Source organism: Danio rerio, chromosome 2 (genome assembly GCF_049306965.1).
Source record: "Danio rerio strain Tuebingen ecotype United States chromosome 2, GRCz12tu, whole genome shotgun sequence".
NCBI lineage: Eukaryota > Metazoa > Chordata > Actinopteri > Cypriniformes > Danionidae > Danio > Danio rerio.
In genome coordinates this window covers 15387569-15409956 of record NC_133177.1, presented here as the reverse complement: position 1 = coordinate 15409956, position 22388 = coordinate 15387569, and the positions used below count along the sequence as shown (strand labels likewise).

Sequence of the window (22388 nt, the reverse complement as noted above, 5' to 3'; positions counted from 1 at the left end):
GAGCTTATCTCAGCCAGCAGAGAGGTCAAATCACAGTAATGCAAACTCAGTCAGAGACATAGATTTTCACTTGCAACTTGCTTTACCATAATTAACAGTGCATGAAATGTTGTCTAAAACAAAAAAGAATGATGCATTTTATAGCTGGATCTGGTTTTATTACATTCTGAATTGGACGTTGAAAATGAGCTTATCTCAGCCAGCAGAGAGGTCAAATCACAGTAATGCAAACTCAGTCAGAGACATAGATTTTCACTCTCAACTTGCTTTAACATGTTTAACAGTGCATGAAATGTTGTCTAAAACAAAAAAGAATGATGCATTTTATAGCTGGATCTGGTTTTATTACATTCTGAATTGGACGTTGAAAATGAGCTTATCTCAGCCAGCAGAGAGGTCAAATCACAGTAATGCAAACTCAGTCAGAGACATAGATTTTCACTTGCAACTTGCTTTAACATGTTTAACAGTGCATGAAATGTTGTCTAAAACAAAAAAGAATGATGCATTTTATGGCTGGATCTGTTTTTATCACTTTTGAATTGGACGATGAAAATGAGCTTATCTCAGCCAGCAGAGAGGTCAAATCACAGTAATGCAAACTCAGTCAGAGACATAGCTTTTCACTTGCAACTTGCTTTAACATGTTTAACAGTGCATGAAATGTTGTCTAAAACAAAAAAGAATGATGCATTTTATGTCTGGATCTGGTTTTATTACATTCTGAATTGGACGTTGAAAATGAGCTTATCTCAGCCAGCAGAGAGGTCAAATCACAGTAATGCAAACTCAGTCAGAGACATAGATTTTCACTTGCAACTTGCTTTAACATGTTTAACAGTGCATGAAATGTTGTCTAAAACAAAAAAGAATGATGCATTTTATAGCTGGATCTAGTTTTATTACTTTCTGAATTGGACGTTGAAAATGAGCTTATCTCAGCCAGCAGAGAGGTCAAATCACAGTAATGCAAACTCAGTCAGAGACATAGATTTTCACTTGCAACTTGCTTTAACATGTTTAACAGTGCATGAAATGTTGTCTAAAACAAAAAAGAATGATGCATTTTATGTCTGGATCTGGTTTTATTACATTCTAAATTGGACGTTGAAAATGAGCTTATCTCAGCCAGCAGAGAGGTCAAATCACAGTAATGCAAACTCAGTCAGGAACATAGATTTTCACTTGCAACTTGCTTTAACATGTTTAACAGTGCATGAAATGTTGTCTAAAACAAAAAAGAATGATGCATTTTATGTCTGGATCTGGTTTTATTACATTCTGAATTGGACGTTGAAAATGAGCTTATCTCAGCCAGCAGAGAGGTCAAATCACAGTAATGCAAACTCAGTCAGAGACATAGATTTTCACTTGCAACTTGCTTTACCATAATTAACAGTGCATGAAATGTTGTCTAAAACAAAAAAGAATGATGCATTTTATAGCTGGATCTGGTTTTATTACATTCTGAATTGGACGTTGAAAATGAGCTTATCTCAGCCAGCAGAGAGGTCAAATCACAGTAATGCAAACTCAGTCAGAGACATAGATTTTCACTTGCAACTTGCTTTAACATGTTTAACAGTGCATGAAATGTTGTCTAAAACAAAAAAGAATGATCCATGTTATGGCTGGATCTGTTTTTATCATTTTCTGAAATGGACGTTGAAAATGAGCTTATCTCAGCCAGCAGAGAGGTCAAATCCAACACATTCTCACTCCCAACTCGTCATATACTGACGCTTGGTCAGGAACCCTCGGCGTAAGTTATTGACGCACAGGGTACCCCTTTAGCGTCATATTTAGACGTGCAGGGATTCCCTATAGAATCTGTACCTGAGCCTGAAGCGTCATAGGGAGACGCTGGAGGCTCGTATAATTACCAATAGATGTCAACGCACTTTTTAAAACCTGATTTACGCCTATTATCGCAGTTTTCTTCTTTTAAAAATATGTAATTTTTATTTTGATCATGAAAAGCGTCTGTAAACTGGGTCGAAACTACTGTATGAATAAACTTCGGTCCACGTGACATCCCTTCACGGTGAGTTTAACGCCGCTCTGCTATTGGTCAAATTGCATCAACGGTGAGTTCTCAGATGAGTTCAACTGTCAACATTAAATAGTATGTTAATGCTGCATAATGTATTTTTATTGGAGATTAGTTGGTGTTTATAAATATTTTATCATTAACTTTATATTTAATGAGTGAAAATATATTCGGTTGTCCAGTTTAGGTTAACTATAAAACTATACTACTAATAAAACTTTGATTCATTCATATTATTTATTATTTTTTTACTTTAAAAAATATTACATTTCAAGTACTAAGTTTAAAAATGTTTTTGGCTGATCTTTTTTCATTTTAAATTATTCATTGAAGTTGGGGTCATTGTATGTGGCGATCTATTTTTTACAGTCTATGCTCGCTATCCCAAGGTTCATTGCGATCCCAAGGTTCACTGCGGTTTTCCACAAGGTAAGTAAAAAGTAAACAAATAAAGACGATTTGTTGATAAAGCATGTACTGTAAACTAGCGACGTTATCTAATTACATCAAGTTCATTTATTAAAAACATATTTTTCTCACATATAACGTTGGTCATGCATTAGAACAATATATAAATTTTAAGATAAGGAACAGTGTTACCAGATTGTTGTTTTCCACAATAGAATTCGTGCAAAATCTTTATATGATATGCAATATGCAACTCTAATAATACAAATGTATTCGTAATTGTTTCAATATTAAAGAACATCAAGTGTTTCCAAAGGTTTAAAGGCTACATTGTAAAAACAATTATTTTCCATGCCTTTAAAGGAAAAAAGGCAGAAATTTTGCCCGTCTGAGCACGTTTTTAATTTTATTTTATTTTTATTTTAATCTACCACACACACACACACATATGTATGTGTATATATATATATATATATATATATATATATATATATATATATATATATATATATATATATATATATATATATATATATATATATATATATATATAAATACAGGTGTAAATTATAAGGTGTTCACTGTTATACATGAATATATAGATATGAATATTTTTTCTTTGCTCTTTTCAGGTTCTTTAGATTTCTTTAAAAATCCAATTTTGTTTTCTAATAAGCAAAAAGTAAAGCCACTTTACCCATGTCTGTATGTTAAATTGAACTTGTCTTTCTCTCTATCTCTGTTAACACATTTGTATTTGTTTGATTAATTCTTGTGTCTTTCAGCCTGTTTCTGCCTATCACCATGAGTGATTCCTTTATACTCAGATTTATCATCAAGATCTCAATTATAAGCTCAAGTCTTGATGACAACTTGATGATCTGCAGGAAGCACCACCATGTATAGAGGGCAAAGACCACTCTGAAATCAGTCAAGGGTTAGTGAAGTTTTTCATTCCATGTATATGAAATGTCTATATTGTTTAGGCATATATGATTGTATGAGATAAAATGCATTTATTCTTTCACTTCTATTGTAATAACAGAAAGAAACGCATTAGTTTTACTATTACTATTGTTTATGAAAAACATTATAAACTACAGTATAAGCTCACAAAATATTGTGACCTAACTGTTTAAAACTATTTGTTCTGGGTGTTGATAGTGGCCAACCATTTTTTTTTTTCTTTTTCAGAAAGTATTTTGTTTTGTCTGATTTTATGACATCTTATAGGCCATCAACTGTCCACATTGGGGTTTAGGAAATTAAACTACTAATGCTGCTTGTCTACTAGTCTTAGGATAAGTTAGAATTGTTATAAATGTTAATTTCTTTGTTGTTTTTATCTGGTACAGCTCATAGGAACTCCAATCTTCCCAACTGTGAGAGGGCCTTGCTCCAGTGACTGTTGGTGTGTACTTTAATGTTTCCATTAGTCCCTGTATCTGTAGATCTAGGTGAGAGTGGGCTAGAGTAAAAATTTGTTTTTATTTAAACTAAGGCATACTGATGGCCTTTTTTATCTCAGATTTGGTCATGCAAGTATAAATATATCCTAAAATATTTTTATATTCTTTCCATTGGTGGAAAAGAGTTTGGTATAATTATTTTTAATAGACTGCCAAGTTCTCAGCAGACATTTTTCTGAGATACTCTTGAGTGGGAGTCTGTGCAATACAAGGTGGATAGTATTTGCAAGGAAGAGCCCTTCATCTGTCTTGCTTCCACACTAGATATACTGCCAATTTAAGTAGATGTGAACCATAAGCATAACCATTTCATGAATGCACAAGGTACTTTAAACTGTATGTGTTGAAACTAAATTAACAAGAAAACAGCTCTTTGATGTTCACCTAGTAAAATTAGATTAGAAGATAATATTTTGAAGGTTTGTTTACAGCTAAGGATTAAGGATTGACAGGAAGATTTGTGGACTACATCAACTAATGACACTACCTCCAAAGAGTTGCAAAAAGCTGTCCAAAGTTTCAGCACCATCTTTAAGACCATGATTTTAGTGTGTTTCATGCCTAAGCACATGAGTTTATATCTGAGATAGATGAACTATGTGATTATCTTAAACTGATCTACAAGTAAATGCCAAAACTTATTGGTTTACTTATTTGCTTGTTTGTTTGTTTGTTTGTTTTTTTGTATATGTTAACCAGGTGAAATGGAGTGAGGCATACAAGGATATGTGTGGTTTTACTCTTGGGAAGGAGGTTGAACAGTGCAATATTTCTTCTATAGAATTGCAGTGACCAGACATGCTACTGTAACTGTCATGGTCATGTGCTGGAATTAGCAGATATTCAACAATTTGGCCATCTTGCTGACCTATTGATATCAGAAGGTAACGATATCCAGTAGAATTTGTTTTAGATGTTCAGTAACCTATTTGAATAGTATTGTGATTTTTGATTGCTTATCACTGTAGACCGCAACAGCTCTGCAAAGCAAGTTGCAAAACAGAATCCATGAAACTGGCAGTGACCGGAAACCAGTTGGAAGACCTTGGTCTGTGATGTAGAGGAGTGGGCAGAGGGTGAGGAAATTCTTATTAATATTACATGTAGTCATGAAAAATTGTAAGTGTTACTATTATTGTCATTTTTTTCAGTAGCAGAAGCAAAGACAACAAACAACAGAAGTGATATGGATGTCTTCGTCATATGGCATGGTATGTACACTAGACTTCTGTCAGTGTTGATTCTTTAAAAGTTGACGTATATTCCTTGTTATACAACTTTCTTTTTATAAATATATTTCAGACTCTGCTGACCCAGCAACAAAGAGGAGGGTGTTCAACATCATCCTGCTAGTCAGGATTCTTAAGGAGAAGCAGAGGATTCTTGTGGCAGAGATGGCCAACCACTATAAATACCTTTCAACTCATCCTGGTTCCTTCAAAGAACTTTCCTGCTTGTTTGCTACTGAAAAGTACTGGTATGTATTTGTATTATTTGGCATAGACATAAGCATAAGGTTACCCAGTCCAAAGGATATTAATATATTTTTATGTTGTTGTGTTCTTTTAAGATTCGACATGTGGCCTAAACGAAGAGGGGTTAAAAGGTCTATGGATCATCATTCTCAGAAAGCAACAAAATAACTGAGAAATAAACAACAATATGATGGTGCAATCTAGAGACCTGCAAGGTACCTGCAAGTTTTGGCTGGAGCAGAGAACATACATTTTTTAAATAAAGCTCCAGCTGATGAGTTTGACATTGACTGTGGATTTTCTTTTACTGTAATCCAGAAGAGGATGACCTTAACCCTGAATCTAAAGCATGTAATACAATCTGTAAAAATAAAATAAAATTTTCATCATCTATAACCAAATTGTTGTCTTTTTTTTTTAAAACATAGATATGTACAGTATGTAAGCATTCCTCTAAAATCAATCAGTGTTGTAAATTAAGAGCATTATTGTATGCCTAACTGCTTACAACATATAACGATTTAAGGAACTCTATATTAAAATAAAATTATTACATTAAATGACATTAAGAGCTTTTAAAATATTAATTTTATGATACATTTTTATGATAAATTTAATTTTTGCATATACTTGGCCAAAAAATGTACATTATTATTGTCCACTGCTCAGATACCTCCAGTCAATATGTGGCTGAGTCAGGCAACCAGACTTCTACCTCTGAACAAATTAACCTATGATTTACATCAAAGATCTGATGGATCTATTTGGTCCTCATGGATTTTTCTAAAAAAAAAAAAAATGTATCTCCTTTTATTTTTGTCTTTACTTTGAAACATTTGTATTCATTTGTTAGAATGTCTAACAAAAAACTACTGTACTTGTGAGATAACAGTGCCACTGTTGTTATGCAGAAAATAAAAATTAACTTTGTATAATGTTTTATTGAATGCAAGATAAAAAATAAAAAAATAAAGTATTTTCCAAGAGATGGATTGCGGCTGGAAGAGCATCTGCTGCATAAAAACATGCTGGAAAAGTTGGCGGTTCATAGAGCTGTGGCGACCCCTGGTTAATAAAGGGACTAAGCCAAAAAGTAAAATAAAATATGTATTTTTTGTAGACAGAACTTCACAGTAACTTATAAGTACAGCACAGAACTTTTTTACTTCTAGTTTAGATAATTTAAAGGTTTGCATATTTATTTTGTTGGTTCATGGCTATGTATTTTTATTCATTTTGAACTATTCACAGCATTTGAAAGGATATCTTATTGTCATTGTTACCTCATTTCTCACTATTTTCATGATTCTTACAATGCAGCAAATCTTAAAATCATTTGATCATAAAGAAAATAATTAACAAATTAACCCACATGCAGGACAAAGACATGATGTGGAATCATTATTTAACACAAAGTTCATCCATTGTCATCAAAACATACTGTTACACAAACAGTTGAAGATTTAGAAAGTAAAAATAATCAGATAAAGAGTGGTTTTCAAACAAATACATGTCTTTAAAAAGGTTATATTTATAAACATTTACATATTTTAAGAGCTTTTATCCATACTTCAAATAAAGTGAAAACAATTAAACATCACATGATGACCATTAATGAAACACACTTACAGAATTACATCCACACATTTTATTCTGAACTCATAATATTTGTGATGAACATAGATCACTATTGCTAATAACTTGTGATTAAAGAGGATACTAATGTTTAGCTTATTTTTACAGCTTTTTTGTTTTTTTACCACAACTGTACATGTGACAATACAATTTCTTGTCCATGTTGAAGATAATACATCTACATAGCTTAACTGCCCTTTTACTCAAAGGGGATGAGTAGAGCCCCGTAGAAAAGGAAAAAGTATTCACATTTCAAACGAGAAATGAGTGAGAGAATATCAGCAAGACTATTATCTATGCTATGTTCAATAAATAATGTTGGATATAATAGTCTGATATATACTGATCAAGTCAATAAAAGCTGTTTTAAAAAAATACTCATTGTAAAATAACAAATATATGCCTGGCTTTCATATATGTCATAAATATATGCACAATGACCTTATTCAAATAGTCTTTAGTTCATTAAAAATAGTATTTGTTCCATTTTATTACAAAAAGGCTTTAAACTACATTACCCACAATCCTTTGTCGCTGTATAGATGGGACGGGAAAGACATGGCGGTACAAATTGTAGTTCATTGAAAGCTGTAGTTAGGGTTAAGTTTAGGGTTACGATCTTGGTTAATCGGTAACTATTTGAAACACAGCGATAACTCATTGATAAAGGACACTGTAAGTAAAGTGGCAAAGTTAGCAAAACATAGTTAGCAACACGAAGGATCTTTTAATTTGGCTTAGAAGTTATAGTCCAATCACAATGTCGCAATCTACGTCACACTTTGTCTCTATTTGGTAATTTTCCGGTTGAAGGTAGATCATAATAACCTCATAATATAACTTAAATATCAAAATGTGTATTAATATTACATGTTATTTATTGTCTTATTAAAAATACAAATGTATATTTACCGTGAGATTCCTTTGTGGGGGTAACCTGATGTGCAAAATGATCATAGTAAAACCAGATCCTAGGCAGTATACTAAATTTGAAACGAATAATAAAATAATAAAAAAAGCTTCATGTTTGAAAACATTTCCAGCATTTCCTGTAACTAAACACTGCGTCCTGTAGGTATACAAATATAAATATATGTCAAACTTAAATGACAAATATAGTGCCCATTAAATAGTAAAAATAGTAGTTCATTGTAAATGAGTATGCAAATAAACACAATACATCTTAATGAAACATTTATAATTTATTCATAATGCCACAAAAAAAATAAAAAAAATAAATCATGCAAACATGCAAAAACCAAATATATATATATATTTATAACAGTTTTTAATGCAATAATATATTACCATACATATATAAATGATTAAAAACAATTATAATTGAAGGAAATTTATATTTTGTATTATCATTATTATATTTATTTTGTGATATTTATTCATGTCATACATCTGGTATGTCAAGCTCAAGTAAAACTGCACTGCAAAAAATATTTTCAAATGATGCCTTTGGAAATGCCATCATAATAAACAGCTTTCACAACAAAAAGAAGTCAATTTCATGACAAATGCAAATTATGTTTATAATAACAACTTTCTGAACTTAAACATCAAAAGTAGAATAAGTTCAAAACATATTCAAGTATTTACTGAAGAATAGCAAAAAAAAATTGTACAAAACACTGAGAACCAAAGTGTGCTTGGTCAGTCCAGGTGTTTATGCTGACTAGACTGTCATATTGCAATCCGGTTAGCATGAGGAGACTTGGGCGTAAAGTGTCAGGAATTCCTGGAGGGCTCCCATGTGTTATTCCAGATTTTGCCACTGTAAAGTATTAGAAGTGCACAATATCATTACTGAACAAAGAATGAGTGTTAGGTTTCATTTAGAAAGTTCAGTGATATTTATTTATATATGTAAAGTGTCATTAAACCTGGCACTCTTGAATTAACTGTATAATAAGTTAAACTTTTCCAGCATGTTTCCATGTATTCCAAGCAGATCTGTCAGTTCTACAAACTCAGAGATCAGGATAGTGACTGCACTTCTCATTATGAACACCCTTATCCTTCTCATACATTTTTATCACCACTGATGTCCACTGCTGTAGTTTTCATTGAAGGGAATGCTGACACAAATTCCAGCAAGTTTTCTTTTTAAAATAGCAGAATATGGGTATTATTGGGCCAAAACCTTAAAAAATATAAGATGCAAGATTTGAATCTTGATGAACATATTGTTAATTCACTTCTTGCAATTGAAAACACATCTCATGTTTGACTCATCAATTATATGAAAACTACAACAGCATACTGTGCTTCACCCTAAAAATATTTCTAAATTATAACAAGCTTATTGCTTTACAAGGCTAAACATTAATTTCATGCCTGCATGATTCACTGCTTTTACTGAAACCCATTACACTCTTAACTCAAACTAGTTGACTTTATAAAAAAACTGCATGGAAAATGTTGCCTTAAACCCTTTATGTTTTTACACAAGGTGAAACTAAACAGCCCTCTTTAAATTAACCTAGAACCTTTACAATCTTCTTGGACTTACAGTAATATTTTAATTCAAGTATGGCTGTTAAGTTGTACCCTGTATAAAATGTAAGGGGTTTAAGGCACTGGGTTTCTATACAATTTTCTAGTAAAGTCAACTAGATTGGGTTAAAGGAATAGTTCACTATTTACTCTCCCTCAAGTGGTTGTAAACCTTTTTTTAAAAACTTCCAAGTTACTTTGTGTTGAACATGAAGGAAGTTTTTGAAGAAAGCTGAAAAGCTGAAAACATTGACATGCATAGTAGGAAAAAACAAATACCATGGAAGTTAATGTTTGCAGGTTTTCATCTTTCTTTAAAATATAAATTGTGTTTAACTGAAGAAAGCAACTCAGACATATTTGGAACAAGTGAAGTATGAGTCATTAATGACAGTATTTTCATTTTTGGGTAAATCTCTTTAAGAGTATACTGAAAGAAATGTCCTACTCCATGTAGCTAACTTCAGCTGCATGTGTAGCCCCATAAGTACTTATCTAGAAATCAAAACAATAATCACGTTAGTCCCATTTTAGGCCTTTTATATCAAATTGGCCACAGAATGGACTACTTAGTGTTGCAATAAAAAAATAAATAAATAAAACTATGACTTACCACACAATACAAGACAAACAGTGAATTTTCAGCTCTGCCTTTGCTGTACACAAGATGAGGTTCCAGCTTCAACACTGATCTTGAGTGGGGCAGTTGTGCAGCTCTGTGAGGTTGTGACTGTTCAGATGCAGTGCTGTGAAGAGTTCTTTATTAAAATAAAGTACATTCTTTTAAAATCTGTACATAATAACAAAGAAAATACAATGATTTTAAATAATGATTAATTCTGAACAAAAACCTTACCCTTAGTCAAGATGAATTCATATGTCAAAAGTTTCTGCATCTGAACTGAATAAAAACATGTGTGACATTAGTTAAACCCACTAACTACTAGATACATCAGTACTGCATTAAGCAGTTGTAAAGTAATGTAAGTGTAGTCCAAAATGAGCCTTAATCTGTTTAAGATAATGATTTAAAAAACGTTGCTTGTGTTAAAAACAATCCAGCCACTTGTAATACATATGATCAATGGTAAATTTCTGAGAAGGTGCAAGGTAATCCTTGAGTTTTACCATTGCCATCCTGACTGACATAATATTTGACAAAGAAGACAGCTTGTTGTGCCTCTTTACCACAATTTAGAGATGATAGATTCTTTCTTTTATTAAATAAATTGGTAAAGGCCAAATTATACTTGTAATAGTGTAAGATTTTTACTTGAGCTTTTGTTATGTTATATATATATATATATATATATATATATATATATATATATATATATATATATATATATATATATATATATATATATATATATATATATATATATATGTGTGTGTGTATATATATATATATATATATATATATATATATATATATATATATRTGTGTGTGTRTATATATATATATATATATATATGTGTGTGTGTGTGTGTGTGTGTGTGTGTGTGTTTTAAGGCATGGAAAATAATTGTTTTTACAATGTAGCCTTTAAACCTTTGGAAACACTTGATGTTCTTTAATATTGAAACAATTACGAATACATTTGTATTATTAGAGTTGCATATTGCATATCATATAAAGATTTTGCACGAATTCTATTGTGGAAAACAACAATCTGGTAACACTGTTCCTTATCTTAAAATTTATATATTGTTCTAATGCATGACCAACGTTATATGTGAGAAAAATATGTTTTTAATAAATGAACTTGATGTAATTAGATAACGTCGCTAGTTTACAGTACATGCTTTATCAACAAATCGTCTTTATTTGTTTACTTTTTACTTACCTTGTGGAAAACCGCAGTGAACCTTGGGATCGCAATGAACCTTGGGATAGCGAGCATAGACTGTAAAAAATAGATCGCCACATACAATGACCCCAACTTCAATGAATAATTTAAAATGAAAAAAGATCAGCCAAAAACATTTTTAAACTTAGTACTTGAAATGTAATATTTTTTAAAGTAAAAAAATAATAAATAATATGAATGAATCAAAGTTTTATTAGTAGTATAGTTTTATAGTTAACCTAAACTGGACAACCGAATATATTTTCACTCATTAAATATAAAGTTAATGATAAAATATTTATAAACACCAACTAATCTCCAATAAAAATACATTATGCAGCATTAACATACTATTTAATGTTGACAGTTGAACTCATCTGAGAACTCACCGTTGATGCAATTTGACCAATAGCAGAGCGGCGTTAAACTCACCGTGAAGGGATGTCACGTGGACCGAAGTTTATTCATACAGTAGTTTCGACCCAGTTTACAGACGCTTTTCATGAACAAAATAAAAATTACATATTTTTAAAAGAAGAAAACTGCGATAATAGGCGTAAATCAGGTTTTAAAAAGTGCGTTGACATCTATTGGTAATTATACGAGCCTCCAGCGTCTCCCTATGACGCTTCAGGCTCAGGTACAGATTCTATAGGGAATCCCTGCACGTCTAAATATGACGCTAAAGGGGTACCCTGTGCGTCAATAACTTACGCCGAGGGTTCCTGACCAAGCGTCAGTATATGACGAGTTGGGAGTGAGAATGTGTTGGATTTGACCTCTCTGCTGGCTGAGATAAGCTCATTTTCAACGTCCATTTCAGAAAATGATAAAAACAGATCCAGCCATAACATGGATCATTCTTTTTTGTTTTAGACAACATTTCATGCACTGTTAAACATGTTAAAGCAAGTTGCAAGTGAAAATCTATGTCTCTGACTGAGTTTGCATTACTGTGATTTGACCTCTCTGCTGGCTGAGATAAGCTCATTTTCAACGTCCAATTCAGAATGTAATAAAACCAGATCCAGCTATAAAATGCATCATTCTTTTTTGTTTTAGACAACATTTCATGCACTGTTAATTATGGTAAAGCAAGTTGCAAGTGAAAATCTATGTCTCTGACTGAGTTTGCATTACTGTGATTTGACCTCTCTGCTGGCTGAGATAAGCTCATTTTCAACGTCCAATTCAGAATGTAATAAAACCAGATCCAGACATAAAATGCATCATTCTTTTTTGTTTTAGACAACATTTCATGCACTGTTAAACATGTTAAAGCAAGTTGCAAGTGAAAATCTATGTTCCTGACTGAGTTTGCATTACTGTGATTTGACCTCTCTGCTGGCTGAGATAAGCTCATTTTCAACGTCCAATTTAGAATGTAATAAAACCAGATCCAGACATAAAATGCATCATTCTTTTTTGTTTTAGACAACATTTCATGCACTGTTAAACATGTTAAAGCAAGTTGCAAGTGAAAATCTATGTCTCTGACTGAGTTTGCATTACTGTGATTTGACCTCTCTGCTGGCTGAGATAAGCTCATTTTCAACGTCCAATTCAGAATGTAATAAAACTAGATCCAGCTATAAAATGCATCATTCTTTTTTGTTTTAGACAACATTTCATGCACTGTTAAACATGTTAAAGCAAGTTGCAAGTGAAAATCTATGTCTCTGACTGAGTTTGCATTACTGTGATTTGACCTCTCTGCTGGCTGAGATAAGCTCATTTTCAACGTCCAATTCAGAATGTAATAAAACCAGATCCAGACATAAAATGCATCATTCTTTTTTGTTTTAGACAACATTTCATGCACTGTTAAACATGTTAAAGCAAGTTGCAAGTGAAAAGCTATGTCTCTGACTGAGTTTGCATTACTGTGATTTGACCTCTCTGCTGGCTGAGATAAGCTCATTTTCATCGTCCAATTCAAAAGTGATAAAAACAGATCCAGCCATAAAATGCATCATTCTTTTTTGTTTTAGACAACATTTCATGCACTGTTAAACATGTTAAAGCAAGTTGCAAGTGAAAATCTATGTCTCTGACTGAGTTTGCATTACTGTGATTTGACCTCTCTGCTGGCTAAGATAAGCTCATTTTCAACGTCCAATTCAGAATGATGCATTTTATGGCTGGATCTGGTTTTATTACATTCTGAATTGGACGTTGAAAATGAGCTTATCTTAGCCAGCAGAGAGGTCAAATCACAGTAATGCAAACTCAGTCAGAGACATAGATTTTCACTTGCAACTTGCTTTAACATGTTTAACAGTGCATGAAATGTTGTCTAAAACAAAAAAGAATGATGCATTTTATAGCTGGATCTGGTTTTATTACATTCTGAATTGGACGTTGAAAATGAGCTTATCTCAGCCAGCAGAGTGGTCAAATCACAGTAATGCAAACTCAGTCAGAGACATAGATTTTCACTTGCAACTTGCTTTAACATGTTTAACAGTGCATGAAATGTTGTCTAAAACAAAAAAGCATGATGCATTTCATGTCTGGATCTATTTTTATCACTTTCTGAATTGGACGTTGAAAATGAGCTTATCTCAGCCAGCAGAGAGGTCAAATCACAGTAATGCAAACTCAGTCAGAGACATAGATTTTCACTTGCAACTTGCTTTAACATGTTTAACAGTGCATGAAATGTTGTCTAAAACAAAAAAGAATGATGCATTTTATGGCTGGATCTGGTTTTATTACATTCTGATTTGGACGTTGAAAATGAGCTTATCTCAGCCAGCAGAGAGGTCAAATCACAGTAATGCAAACTCAGTCAGAGACATAGATTTTCACTTGCAACTTGCTTTAACATGTTTAACAGTGCATGAAATGTTGTCTAAAACAAAAAAGAATGATGCATTTTATAGCTGGATCTGGTTTTATTACATTCTGAATTGGACGTTGAAAATGAGCTTATCTCAGCCAGCAGAGAGGTCAAATCACAGTAATGCAAACTCAGTCAGAGACATAGATTTTCACTTGCAACTTGCTTTAACATGTTTAACAGTGCATGAAATGTTGTCTAAAACAAAAAAGAATGATGCATTTTATAGCTGGATCTGGTTTTATTACATTCTGAATTGGACGTTGAAAATGAGCTTATCTCAGCCAGCAGAGAGGTCAAATCACAGTAATGCAAACTCAGTCAGAGACATAGATTTTCACTTGCAACTTGCTTTAACATGTTTAACAGTGCATGAAATGTTGTCTAAAACAAAAAAGAATGATGCATTTTATGTCCGGATCTATTTTTATCACTTTCTGAATTGGACGTTGAAAATGAGCTTATCTCAGCCAGCAGAGAGGTCAAATCACAGTAATGCAAACTCAGTCAGAGACATAGATTTTCACTCTCAACTTGCTTTAACATGTTTAACAGTGCATGAAAGGTTGTCTAAAACAAAAAAGAATGATGCATTTTATAGCTGGATCTGGTTTTATTACATTCTGAATTGGACGTTGAAAATGAGCTTATCTCAGCCAGCAGAGAGGTCAAATCACAGTAATGCAAACTCAGTCAGAGACATAGATTTTCACTTGCAACTTGCTTTAACATGTTTAACAGTGCATGAAATGTTGTCTAAAACAAAAAAGAATGATGCATTTTATGGCTGGATCTGTTTTTATCACTTTTGAATTGGACGATGAAAATGAGCTTATCTCAGCCAGCAGAGAGGTCAAATCACAGTAATGCAAACTCAGTCAGAGACATAGATTTTCACTTGCAACTTGCTTTAACATGTTTAACAGTGCATGAAATGTTGTCTAAAACAAAAAAGAATGATGCATTTTATAGCTGGATCTGGTTTTATTACATTCTGAATTGGACGTTGAAAATGAGCTTATCTCAGCCAGCAGAGAGGTCAAATCACAGTAATGCAAACTCAGTCAGAGACATAGATTTTCACTTGCAACTTGCTTTAACATGTTTAACAGTGCATGAAATGTTGTCTAAAACAAAAAAGAATGATGCATTTTATGTCTGGATCTGGTTTTATTACATTCTGAATTGGACGTTGAAAATGAGCTTATCTCAGCCAGCAGAGAGGTCAAATCACAGTAATGCAAACTCAGTCAGAGACATAGATTTTCACTTGCAACTTGCTTTAACATGTTTAACAGTGCATGAAATGTTGTCTAAAACAAAAAAGAATGATGCATTTTATGGCTGGATCTGTTTTTATCACTTTTGAATTGGACGATGAAAATGAGCTTATCTCAGCCAGCAGAGAGGTCAAATCACAGTAATGCAAACTCAGTCAGAGACATAGATTTTCACTTGCAACTTGCTTTAACATGTTTAACAGTGCATGAAATGTTGTCTAAAACAAAAAAGAATGATGCATTTTATAGCTGGATCTGGTTTTATTACATTCTGAATTGGACGTTGAAAATGAGCTTATCTCAGCCAGCAGAGAGGTCAAATCACAGTAATGCAAACTCAGTCAGAGACATATGTTTTCTCTTGCAACTTGCTTTAACATGTTTAACAGTGCATGAAATGTTGTCTAAAACAAAAAAGAATGATGCATTTTATGTCCGGATCTATTTTTATCACTTTCTGAATTGGACATTGAAAATGAGCTTATCTCAGCCAGCAGAGAGGTCAAATCACAGTAATGCAAACTCAGTCAGAGACATAGATTTTCACTCTCAACTTGCTTTAACATGTTTAACAGTGCATGAAATGTTGTCTAAAACAAAAAAGAATGATGCATTTTATAGCTGGATCTGGTTTTATTACATTCTGAATTGGACGTTGAAAATGAGCTTATCTCAGCCAGCAGAGAGGTCAAATCACAGTAATGCAAACTCAGTCAGAGACATAGATTTTCACTTGCAACTTGCTTTAACATGTTTAACAGTGCATGAAATGTTGTCTAAAACAAAAAAGAATGATGCATTTTATGGCTGGATCTGTTTTTATCACTTTTGAATTGGACAATGAAAATGAGCTTATCTCAGCCAGCAGAGAGGTTAAATCACAGTAATGCAAACTCAGTCAGAGACATAGATTTTCACTTGCAACTTGCTTTAACATGTTTAACAGTGCATGAAATGTTGTCTAAAACAAAAAAGAATGATGCATTTTATGGCTGGATCTGGTTTTATTACATTCTGAATTGGACGTTGAAAATGAGCTTATCTCAGCCAGCAGAGAGGTCAAATCACAGTAATGCAAACTCAGTCAGAGACATAGATTTTCACTTGCAACTTGCTTTAACATGTTTAACAGTGCATGAAATGTTGTCTAAAACAAAAAAGAATGATGCATTTTATAGCTGGATCTGGTTTTATTACATTCTGAATTGGACGTTGAAAATGAGCTTATCTCAGCCAGCAGAGAGGTCAAATCACAGTAATGCAAACTCAGTCAGAGACATATGTTTTCTCTTGCAACTTGCTTTAACATGTTTAACAGTGCATGAAATGTTGTCTAAAACAAAAAAGAATGATGCATTTTATGTCCGGATCTATTTTTATCACTTTCTGAATTGGACGTTGAAAATGAGCTTATCTCAGCCAGCAGAGAGGTCAAATCACAGTAATGCAAACTCAGTCAGAGACATAGATTTTCACTCTCAACTTGCTTTAACATGTTTAACAGTGCATGAAATGTTGTCTAAAACAAAAAAGAATGATGCATTTTATAGCTGGATCTGGTTTTATTACATTCTGAATTGGACGTTGAAAATTAGCTTATCTCAGCCAGCAGAGAGGTCAAATCACAGTAATGCAAACTCAGTCAGAGACATAGATTTTCACTTGCAACTTGCTTTAACATGTTTAACAGTGCATGAAATGTTGTCTAAAACAAAAAAGAATGATGCATTTTATGTCTGGATCTGGTTTTAATCACTTTTTGAAATGGACGTTGAAAATGAGCTTATCTCAGCCAGCAGAGAGGTCAAATCACAGTAATGCAAACTCAGTCAGAGACATAGATTTTCACTTGCAACTTGCTTTAACATGTTTAACAGTGCATGAAATGTTGTCTAAAACAAAAAAGAATGATGCATTTTATGTCTGGATCTGGTTTTATTACATTCTGAATTGGACGTTGAAAATGAGCTTATCTCAGCCAGCAGAGAGGTCAAATCACAGTAATGCAAACTCAGTCAGAGACATAGATTTTCACTTGCAACTTGCTTTAACATGTTTAACAGTGCATGAAATGTTGTCTAAAACAAAAAAGAATGATGCATTTTATAGCTGGATCTGGTTTTATTACATTCTGAATTGGACGTTGAAAATGAGCTTATCTCAGCCAGCAGAGAGGTCAAATCACAGTAATGCAAACTCAGTCAGAGACATAGATTTTCACTTGCAACTTGCTTTAACATGTTTAACAGTGCATGAAATGTTGTCTAAAACAAAAAAGAATGATGCATTTTATGTCTGGATCTGGTTTTATTACATTCTAAATTGGACGTTGAAAATGAGCTTATCTCAGCCAGCAGAGAGGTCAAATCACAGTAATGCAAACTCAGTCAGAGACATAGATTTTCACTCTCAACTTGCTTTAACATGTTTAACAGTGCATGAAATGTTGTCTAAAACAAAAAAGAATGATGCATTTTATAGCTGGATCTGGTTTTATTACATTCTGAATTGGACGTTGAAAATGAGCTTATCTCAGCCAGCAGAGAGGTCAAATCACAGTAATGCAAACTCAGTCAGAGACATAGATTTTCACTTGCAACTTGCTTTAACATGTTTAACAGTGCATGAAATGTTGTCTAAAACAAAAAAGAATGATGCATTTTATGGCTGGATCTGTTTTTATCACTTTTGAATTGGACAATGAAAATGAGCTTATCTCAGCCAGCAGAGAGGTCAAATCACAGTAATGCAAACTCAGTCAGAGACATAGATTTTCACTTGCAACTTGCTTTAACATGTTTAACAGTGCATGAAATGTTGTCTAAAACAAAAAAGAATGATGCATTTTATGGCTGGATCTGGTTTTATTACATTCTGAATTGGACGTTGAAAATGAGCTTATCTCAGCCAGCAGAGAGGTCAAATCACAGTAATGCAAACTCAGTCAGAGACATAGATTTTCACTTGCAACTTGCTTTAACATGTTTAACAGTGCATGAAATGTTGTCTAAAACAAAAAAGAATGATGCATTTTATAGCTGGATCTGGTTTTATTACATTCTGAATTGGACGTTGAAAATGAGCTTATCTCAGCCAGCAGAGAGGTCAAATCACAGTAATGCAAACTCAGTCAGAGACATATGTTTTCTCTTGCAACTTGCTTTAACATGTTTAACAGTGCATGAAATGTTGTCTAAAACAAAAAAGAATGATGCATTTTATGTCCGGATCTATTTTTATCACTTTCTGAATTGGACGTTGAAAATGAGCTTATCTCAGCCAGCAGAGAGGTCAAATCACAGTAATGCAAACTCAGTCAGAGACATAGATTTTCACTCTCAACTTGCTTTAACATGTTTAACAGTGCATGAAATGTTGTCTAAAACAAAAAAGAATGATGCATTTTATAGCTGGATCTGGTTTTATTACATTCTGAATTGGACGTTGAAAATTAGCTTATCTCAGCCAGCAGAGAGGTCAAATCACAGTAATGCAAACTCAGTCAGAGACATAGATTTTCACTTGCAACTTGCTTTAACATGTTTAACAGTGCATGAAATGTTGTCTAAAACAAAAAAGAATGATGCATTTTATGTCTGGATCTGGTTTTAATCACTTTTTGAAATGGACGTTGAAAATGAGCTTATCTCAGCCAGCAGAGAGGTCAAATCACAGTAATGCAAACTCAGTCAGAGACATAGATTTTCACTTGCAACTTGCTTTAACATGTTTAACAGTGCATGAAATGTTGTCTAAAACAAAAAAGAATGATGCATTTTATGTCTGGATCTGGTTTTATTACATTCTGAATTGGACGTTGAAAATGAGCTTATCTCAGCCAGCAGAGAGGTCAAATCACAGTAATGCAAACTCAGTCAGAGACATAGATTTTCACTTGCAACTTGCTTTAACATGTTTAACAGTGCATGAAATGTTGTCTAAAACAAAAAAGAATGATGCATTTTATAGCTGGATCTGGTTTTATTACATTCTGAATTGGACGTTGAAAATGAGCTTATCTCAGCCAGCAGAGAGGTCAAATCACAGTAATGCAAACTCAGTCAGAGACATAGATTTTCACTTGCAACTTGCTTTAACATGTTTAACAGTGCATGAAATGTTGTCTAAAACAAAAAAGAATGATGCATTTTATAGCTGGATCTGGTTTTATTACATTCTAAATTGGACGTTGAAAATGAGCTTATCTCAGCCAGCAGAGAGGTCAAATCACAGTAATGCAAACTCAGTCAGGAACATAGATTTTCACTTGCAACTTGCTTTAACATGTTTAACAGTGCATGAAATGTTGTCTAAAACAAAAAAGAATGATGCATTTTATAGCTGGATCTGGTTTTATTACATTCTAAATTGGACGTTGAAAATGAGCTTATCTCAGCCAGCAGAGAGGTCAAATCACAGTAATGCAAACTCAGTCAGAGACATAGATTTTCACTCTCAACTTGCTTTAACATGTTTAACAGTGCATGAAATGTTGTCTAAAACAAAAAAAGAATGATGCATTTTATAGCTGGATCTGGTTTTATTACATTCTGAATTGGACGTTGAAAATGAGCTTATCTCAGCCAGCAGAGAGGTCAAATCACAGTAATGCAAACTCAGTCAGAGACATAGATTTTCACTTGCAACTTGCTTTAACATGTTTAACAGTGCATGAAATGTTGTCTAAAACAAAAAAGAATGATGCATTTTATGGCTGGATCTGTTTTTATCACTTTTGAATTGGACAATGAAAATGAGCTTATCTCAGCCAGCAGAGAGGTCAAATCACAGTAATGCAAACTCAGTCAGAGACATAGATTTTCACTTGCAACTTGCTTTAACATGTTTAACAGTGCATGAAATGTTGTCTAAAACAAAAAAGAATGATGCATTTTATGGCTGGATCTGGTTTTATTACATTCTGAATTGGACGTTGAAAATGAGCTTATCTCAGCCAGCAGAGAGGTCAAATCACAGTAATGCAAACTCAGTCAGAGACATAGATTTTCACTTGCAACTTGCTTTAACATGTTTAACAGTGCATGAAATGTTGTCTAAAACAAAAAAGAATGATGCATTTTATAGCTGGATCTGGTTTTATTACATTCTGAATTGGACGTTGAAAATGAGCTTATCTCAGCCAGCAGAGAGGTCAAATCACAGTAATGCAAACTCAGTCAGAGACATATGTTTTCTCTTGCAACTTGCTTTAACATGTTTAACAGTGCATGAAATGTTGTCTAAAACAAAAAAGAATGATGCATTTTATGTCCGGATCTATTTTTATCACTTTCTGAATTGGACGTTGAAAATGAGCTTATCTCAGCCAGCAGAGAGGTCAAATCACAGTAATGCAAACTCAGTCAGAGACATAGATTTTCACTCTCAACTTGCTTTAACATGTTTAACAGTGCATGAAATGTTGTCTAAAACAAAAAAGAATGATGCATTTTATAGCTGGATCTGGTTTTATTACATTCTGAATTGGACGTTGAAAATTAGCTTATCTCAGCCAGCAGAGAGGTCAAATCACAGTAATGCAAACTCAGTCAGAGACATAGATTTTCACTTGCAACTTGCTTTAACATGTTTAACAGTGCATGAAATGTTGTCTAAAACAAAAAAGAATGATGCATTTTATGTCTGGATCTGGTTTTAATCACTTTTTGAAATGGACGTTGAAAATGAGCTTATCTCAGCCAGCAGAGAGGTCAAATCACAGTAATGCAAACTCAGTCAGAGACATAGATTTTCACTTGCAACTTGCTTTAACATGTTTAACAGTGCATGAAATGTTGTCTAAAACAAAAAAGAATGATGCATTTTATGTCTGGATCTGGTTTTATTACATTCTGAATTGGACGTTGAAAATGAGCTTATCTCAGCCAGCAGAGAGGTCAAATCACAGTAATGCAAACTCAGTCAGAGACATAGATTTTCACTTGCAACTTGCTTTAACATGTTTAACAGTGCATGAAATGTTGTCTAAAACAAAAAAGAATGATGCATTTTATAGCTGGATCTGGTTTTATTACATTCTGAATTGGACGTTGAAAATGAGCTTATCTCAGCCAGCAGAGAGGTCAAATCACAGTAATGCAAACTCAGTCAGAGACATAGATTTTCACTTGCAACTTGCTTTAACATGTTTAACAGTGCATGAAATGTTGTCTAAAACAAAAAAGAATGATGCATTTTATAGCTGGATCTGGTTTTATTACATTCTAAATTGGACGTTGAAAATGAGCTTATCTCAGCCAGCAGAGAGGTCAAATCACAGTAATGCAAACTCAGTCAGGAACATAGATTTTCACTTGCAACTTGCTTTAACATGTTTAACAGTGCATGAAATGTTGTCTAAAACAAAAAAGAATGATGCATTTTATAGCTGGATCTGGTTTTATTACATTCTGAATTGGACGTTGAAAATGAGCTTATCTCAGCCAGCAGAGAGGTCAAATCACAGTAATGCAAACTCAGTCAGGAACATAGATTTTCACTTGCAACTTGCTTTACCATAATTAACAGTGCATGAAATGTTGTCTAAAACAAAAAAGAATGATGCATTTTATAGCTGGATCTGGTTTTATTACATTCTGAATTGGACGTTGAAAATGAGCTTATCTCAGCCAGCAGAGAGGTCAAATCACAGTAATGCAAACTCAGTCAGAGACATAGATTTTCACTTGCAACTTGCTTTAACATGTTTAACAGTGCATGAAATGTTGTCTAAAACAAAAAAGAATGATCCATGTTATGGCTGGATCTGTTTTTATCATTTTCTGAAATGGACGTTGAAAATGAGCTTATCTCAGCCAGCAGAGAGGTCAAATCACAGTAATGCAAACTCAGTCAGAGACATAGATTTTCACTT

At 33.2% G+C, this 22388-nt stretch overlaps 2 long non-coding RNA genes across 2 annotated transcripts; one reads left to right on the top strand and one right to left on the bottom strand.

Moving 5' to 3' along the window:
- The first annotated feature begins 2436 nt into the window (after window positions 1–2436).
- LOC141377906 (uncharacterized) lies at window positions 2437–5793 on the top strand. Its single transcript, XR_012391020.1, has 8 exons — window positions 2437–2479; window positions 3244–3395; window positions 3814–3869; window positions 4627–4811; window positions 4896–5003; window positions 5082–5138; window positions 5230–5404; window positions 5498–5793. It is a non-coding gene; the product is annotated as an uncharacterized lncRNA (long non-coding RNA).
- Window positions 5794–8560: 2767 nt separating this feature from the next.
- LOC141377903 (uncharacterized) lies at window positions 8561–11432 on the bottom strand. The gene is made up of 4 exons (XR_012391012.1): window positions 11390–11432; window positions 10399–10438; window positions 10156–10300; window positions 8561–8820 (listed from the first exon to the last, which is right to left on the bottom strand). It is a non-coding gene; the product is annotated as an uncharacterized lncRNA (long non-coding RNA).
- Window positions 11433–22388: the final 10956 nt, after the last annotated feature.